General features: G+C 43.1%; 1 protein-coding gene across 1 annotated transcript in view; it reads left to right on the forward strand.

Annotated features, from left to right (window-relative positions):
• The window catches only part of LOC143286752 (uncharacterized), a 16,268-nt gene extending 15,586 nt beyond the window's left edge, over positions 1-682 (forward strand). The window contains exon 8 of the mRNA XM_076594486.1: positions 1-682. This exon is cut by the window's left edge and continues 1,684 nt beyond it. The gene's annotated coding sequence lies outside the window, so the exon portion shown is untranslated.
• The last annotated feature ends 6,938 nt before the right edge of the window (positions 683-7,620 follow it).

A 7,620-nucleotide genomic window follows, 5' to 3' on the forward strand; every position in this document is an offset into this window, starting at 1 on the left:
ACCACCACCACCCCCCTCCCCTTCCCCAAACCCACTCCCACCCCTGCTGACCTTCCCCATCCCATTCACACCCCACCCCCACCCCCCCACACGCAGACATTTTAATCCCGTAACCCCTTTTGGGGCATGGAGGAGGGAGAAAGCAAGCAATACGTAACAAATGAAAATCGTAGAATAACAAAAAGTAAAGAGTGGTAACTCTCTCCATTACACAAGGTACACAACTTCAAGTCAGTGATGCTTACGCTACCGATTCAGCTAGCACACAGGTAAATAAAAGGTACATTGGAACAAACCCAGACACTTCCTCAAAAAGGGAAGCGCCGGGCCTGTCCTTATACTGTAAATCTTTTGACAGAAAATCGTATAAATGTCCTGTCCAACAATGCAATGAACACAAAGGGATCATTCGACATTTCGTTCCATACTGATTATCAGGCGAGTACATGCTCAGCCTTAAACAACTTTAAATTGATATATTTCCTTGCATTCAACAAATCTTTTTTTTTTTTTTTTTTTTTTTTCTTTTTTTTTTTGCCCCCAGAAAATCGCTTACAATAATAGTATGCTGACAGAACGCAGGTATTTATTCACACACACACACACGCAAGTACTTACACTACCCTCTCCCTTCCACAACCTCATCACATCCAACAGTTTCACAGCACCTGACCCCCCCCCCCCCCCCACACACACACACACACACACACACACACACACACACCCCTTTCCCCTGCCCCTTAACGATTTGAGTCACAATCCGAACTAAGCATGCTGCGAAAGCTAACCTGGGGGGGGGCATGGGGGGGAGGGGGATGGGTGCGGGGGTGAGGAAGGGGGAGGGTAGGGAGAAGAAATCTCTACCGTATCATTCAAAAATGTACTTTTGACACACAGATGATTTCTTGCAGCCCATTTTAGAGGAAAGTATGTAGTGTTAGTGTCACTCGATGTTCCTTCGAGTTCGTATTATAATATAGGGCTGTGCCATAGAAAAGGTAGCTAGTTGACGCTCCGTTTGTTTTATGGTCTCCCAACTTGTGTAAAACATGGTTTCATTGTGAATATAGCCATAGTACAGTGAGATCACATGGTTTAAATGCGAAAGGTTTAGACATTTGTACAAGTTCAGCGCACGCTTTCGTGTGCATGTTTGTACATGCGCGTCACGCATGAATATATAACATTGTTAAAAAAAGAAAAAGAAAAAAAAAAGCTGTGTGCGTGTGAGTGTGTTACTGTGCACATTTGTTTGTATGTGCAGGTTACGCATGAATATGACCTTGTAAAACAAAAAGCTGTGTGCGTGTGTGTGTGTTTGTGTGTGTGTGTGTGTATGTGATGTGTGTGTATGCGATGCAGACTGTGCAAGACATATCACTTGATGGATTTTTCTGCAGCATGTATATATGTGTGTGTGTGTGTGTGTGTGTTTTGTTTGTGTGAACAGTTCAGCAGGTCTTCATGAGAATGACAGTATCGTCTGCTTTGATCTTTTGCAGTATGTGTGTGTGAGTATGTGTGTGTGAGTGTGTGTGTGTTGTGTGTGTGTGTGTGTGTGTGAGAGAGAGAGAGAGAGGCATACTGAAGAACAGTTTTGCTACATTTTGTCTCATTCCTAGTTCAAAATGCTCTTGTTGAAGTTGCTGTTGGTCATTAAAGCACTGGAATGTATCCAAGAGTGGATTTTTCATTGTACGCGTGTATATGAGTGCAAGTCTGTGAGGGGGGAGGGTTTGGGGGGCGGGGGGTATGTTGGTGGGTCGGGGGAGGGGAGGGGGTGTATGTGTGTATGAGAACATGTCTGTGAGGAGGGAAGGATTTGAGGGTAGGGAGGGGAGGTTGGGGTTGGTAGTGGAGTTGGTGCAGACATCCCGGCATTCTGGAAGGCCCCGAAGAGACTGGAACTGCCCAAGGGGGGACCTACAGAAGGGAAAGACGGGAGAAGGCAATCGGGACCTTACACTGCGGACTGCACGGGGACATTGTGTTCACAAATTACACCCGACCTTACACTGCGGACTGCACGGGGACATTGTGTTCACAAATTACACCCGATCTTACACTGCGGACTGCGTGGGGACATTGTGTTCACAAATTACACCCGATCTTACACTGCGAACTGCACGGGGACATTGATGTTATTCACAAATTACACCCGATCTTACACTGCGGACTGCATGGGGACATTGTGTTCACAAATTACACCCGATCTTACACTGCGGACTGCACGGGGACATTTTGTTCACAAATTACACCCGACCTTACACTGTGGACTGCACGGGGACATTTTGTTCACAAATACACCCGACCTTACACTGTGGACTGCACGGGACATTTTGTTCACAAATTACACCCGACCTTACACTGCGGACTGCACGGGAACATTGTGTTCACAAATTACACCCGACCTTACACTGCGGACAGCACGGGGACATTTTGTTCACAAATTACACCCGACCTTACACTGTGGACTGCACGGGGACATTTTGTTCACAAATTACACCCGACCTTACACTGTGGACTGCACGGGGACATTTTGTTCACAAATTACACCCGACCTTACACTGCGGACTGCACGGGGACATTTTGTTCACAAATTACACCCGATCTTACACTGCGGACTGCACGGGGACATTTTGTTCACAAATTACACCCGATCTTACACTGTGGACTGCATGGGGACATTTTGTTCACAAATTACACTCGATCTTACACTGCGGACTGCACGGGGACATTTTGTTCACAAATTACACCCGACCTTACACTGTGGACTGCATGGGGACATTGTGTTCACAAATTACACCCGACCTTACACTGCGGACTGCACGGGGACATTTTGTTCACAAATTACACCCGACCTTACACTGCGGACTGCACGGGGACATTGTGTTCACAAATTACACCCGACCTTACACTGCGGACTGCACGGGGACATTTTGTTCACAAATTACACCCGACCTTACACTGTGGACTGCATGGGGACATTGTGTTCACAAATTACACCCGACCTTACACTGTGGACTGCACGGGGACATTGTGTTCACAAATTACACCCGACCTTACACTGTGGACTGCATGGGGACATTGTGTTCACAAATTACACCCGATCTTACTCTGCCGACTATATCTGGACATTGATGTTGTTCACAAACTACACCCGATCTTACACTGCGGACTGCATGGAGACAATGATTTTGTTCACAAATTACACCCGATCTTACACTGCCGACTATATCTGGACATTGATTTTGTTCACAAACTACACCCGATCTTACACTGCGGACTGCATGGAGACAATGATTTTGTTCACAAATTACACCCGATCTTACTCTGCCGACTATATCTGGACATTGATGTTCTTCAAAAACTACACCCGATCTTACACTGCGGACTGCATGGAGACAATGATTTTGTTCACAAATTACACCCGATCTTACACTGCCGACTATATCTGGGCATTACTGTTGTTCACAAATTACACCCGATCTTACACTGTGGACTGCATGGGGACATTAAATGTGTTCACAAATTACACCCGATCTTACACTGCGGACTGCACGGGGACATTAATTGTGTTCACAAATTACACCCGATCTTACACTGCGGACTGCATGAGGACATTAATTGTGTTCACAAATTACACCCGATCTTACACTGCGGACTGCACGGGGACATTGATGTTGTTCACAAATTACACTCGATCTTACACTGTGGACTGCATGGAGGCATTAATTGTGTTCACAAATTACACCCAATCTTACGCTGTAGACTGCATGGGGACATTCATTTTGTTCACAAATTACACCCGATCTTACACTGCCGACTATATCTGGACATTGATGTTGTTCACAAATTACACCCGATGTTACACTGAGGACTACATGGAGACAATGTTGTTCACAAATTACACCCGATCTTACACTGTAGACTGCATGGGGACATTAATTGTTGTTCACAAATTACACCCGATGTTACACTGAGGACTGCATGGAGACAATGTTGTTCACAAATTACACCCGATCTTTCACTGCGGACTGCACGGGGACATTGATGTTGTTCACAAATTACACCCGATCTTACACTGAGGGGTGCATGGGGACATTCATTTTGTTCACAATTTACACCTGATCTTCACTGAGGAGTGCATGGGGACATTCATTTTGTTCACAAATTACACCTGATCTTACACTGAGGAGTGCATGGGGACATTCATTTTGTTCACAAATTACACCTGATCTTACACTGAGGGGTGCATGGGGACATTGATGTTGTTCACAAATTACACCCGATCTTACACTGCGGACTTCATGGGGGCATTGATGTTGTTCACAAATTACACCCGATCTTACACTGCCGACTATATCTGGACATTAATGTTGTTCACAAATTAAACCCGATCTTACACTGTGGACTGCACGGGGACATTGATGTTGTTCACAAATTACACCCGATCTTACACTGTGGACTGCACGGGGACATTAATTGTGTTCACAAATTACACCCGATCTTACACCGCGGACTGCAAGGGAACATTAATGTTGTTCACAAATTACACCTGATCTTACACTGCCGACTATATCTGGACATTAATGTTGTTCACAAATTACACCCGACCTTACACTGCGGACTGCATGGGGACATTGATGTTGTTCACAAATTACACCCGATCTTACACTGAGGAGTGCATGGGGACATTCATTTTGTTCACAAATTACACCCGAGAGTGGACTTTCATCCACACAGCTTTTTCGCAAGCGTGAGCTTCTTTAGTGGTGATTCATTTCAACGTCAACTAATACATGATGCATTATAATTCAGTTTACATGCGTGTGAATGTGTAATAAGACAGACTGAGAAAGGTTTAACACACACAGACACACACACACAGTGAACGTCTTTAGTGATGATTCATTTCAATAGGAATTAACATAAATTATGATACATTATAATTCAGTTTACATGCGTGTGAGTGTGTAATAAGACAGACTGAGAAGGGTTACACACACACACACACACACACACACATACACACACACATACACATACACCCACACACGTGCGCGCGCGCACACACACACACACACACACACATAAACAACCCACACCAATTCAAGGATGTCCATATATTTATCCCTATTGTTCCCAAACAATGCGATAACTCTAAACAATGACAGGGGCTGGTTATTAACACATTGGAAACCAACAAAAGCAAAACAAAAAATACAGAGTCTGTGACGAAAGAAAACAATGAAAAGGGGAAAAAATAAAAATCTGCATACACTCAAAAGCTTCTCTCACCAGGTGATAATTGAAAACAACAGTGATTTTTTTCCCCCTTCAAATTGTACATTTCCAGACATTTATTTTTTATTTATTGCACACACAAAATACTGAACCACAAAAAGAACATTCATGAATCAACACACTCCGATAAATAGATCATGGAATAAGAGAAACGGTCAATGGGAAAATGTCTGTGTACCATAATTATGAACTAACATTATCCCCAACTTTAAGCTAGTGAAGCTGTAATCGGGGAAAGGGGGGGGTGCAAGGACGTGTGTGTGTGTGCGTGTGTGAAGTGTTGCCAAGTACTTCGAAAATATTGCTAACAGGAAATACTATCTAACATAATCCAAAGTTATTGATAAAGCCTTTTCGCCAATCCAGACACAAACCAACTGGTTAAATCAGTGAGCGGAAAGAGCAAGTGGATCCCAAACCAAAATTTTTTTTTTCCCAATTCAACACAAAAATAAATAAATATTTCAAAAAATGAATGCCCAAAGGTCCTCACCAACAGAAATCGATGCAAAACTTTCTTGTGGCCCTGTCATCAAAGTCATTGCATTTGGACTGTGACACTGTGGGCACCAAAGCTATAATTATACAGTATCAAGTATGACAACTCTTTGGACAGCAAGACTGTTGTCCCTTGATTATTTTTGAGGGAGTGGGGGGGCAGGTGTTTTGAACGTATACTTTCAGTTAGTGGCCTCCCCTCTGCTGTGACTGTCCGTTTGTATAAAAAAATTAAATTAATATTAAAAAAAATTAAAAAAAGCACAGCAAGACAGTCTTCACGCAAGCTGCTTCTGCGTGCAAAACCCTGGGTCATGAAAACCACTCAGAAAGATTAAAAACAAAACAAAAAAAAAAAAAAAACATACCCCCATTCTCACGTGGGGCGGGTCTCTTCCCTCACACACACACACACACACGCACGCACACACACACACACAAAGCACGCACACATACTACATTAAACATACAAGTTTCGTGATTAGATTTTGACTGCAACACGAAAGCAAGCAACTCTCTCTCTCTCTCTCTCTCTCTCAGGAATATGAACGAATGCAGTACACACCTGGGGCTGAGAATGAACGTTGATTCCTTCTAAATTTACTGACATGGAACAGAACTGCAGGATCGTGCCCAGACTGTCTCCATTTATCATCTGAACATTAAATGCCACCACACCCCTTCATTATTAATTCATCAATGGTTAAGTGCGCTGGGCAGTGCCATGTTTTGTATAGGTGCCTGTCGCTCTCTCCTGAAATGAGGGCAGAACGAAGGTCGCAAAATTGTTACGATATCTTCACAGCATGATATTGCTGACACTACACTCTTACCTACATGCCACCTCAGTGAACAAAAAAAATTTTTTCCATAACTTAGTGGAAAATTTAAAAAAGAATAATAAGACCTATATGTTCGATTTGATTTGTTTGTAAAACAATCAACCGCGTCCTCAAACAGGCGACAATTAACAGCAAACGAGTCGTTTCTCACCAACCTAGACAGGAATCACTGAACTTCATTTTCATACTGAAGAATAATTAACTAGTTTGTTGTTGTTGTTGTTTGTTTTGTTTTGTTTTTTTTGTTGTTTTTTTTTGGGGGGGGTGTTAACGGTCACACCCTAAGCTTTCTCTCTCTATCCCTTTCCCACTCAACAAACGCTGAGCGATTCCCCAAGAATGTCAATAAAAGTTGGCAACGACCATTGGACTTCACAGGAAGAACAACAACATTCAATATGACACAGCTGTGGTTTATTAAAAAAAAAATTAAAAAAAGAAAGAAAAAAGATAAATAAAAAATACCACCCATACCCCATGGCACCACCCAGCGCAGTGTATGCTTGATCAACTGGCAGACGTGTGACAGCTTCAACGTTCACATAATGTCAATAATGACCCACCAATTCAAAGAAACCATTCTTCACTTGCGTTCCATGCAGTCAGCCGCAAGTTCTCATGCCCGAAGACTTGCACACAAACCTCACACCATAAGGTCCTGATTTCACACAAATAACCCTTTTTTTTTCTTTTTTTCTTTTTGTCAGGTTCTTGGACATAGTTTGAATCGCCATAGGTACTATACTTTAGTCCTCAACAAAAACACCACCACCACATTATTTGGTGACACCACCACCACATTATTTGGTGACACCACCACCACATTATTTGGTGAAGTCCAAGTCTCGATCGATCCTCAACTACTGAACAATTTCCTGGAGACATGCTAACATCTGGAGGCAACACAGTGCTACAAAGGTGCAGCATATATAGCACAAACATGTTGTCATTTTGGTCACAAGCCTCCAGGCAC

This window comes from Babylonia areolata, chromosome 10 (genome assembly GCF_041734735.1).
Source record: "Babylonia areolata isolate BAREFJ2019XMU chromosome 10, ASM4173473v1, whole genome shotgun sequence".
NCBI classification, from domain to species: domain Eukaryota; kingdom Metazoa; phylum Mollusca; class Gastropoda; order Neogastropoda; family Buccinidae; genus Babylonia; species Babylonia areolata.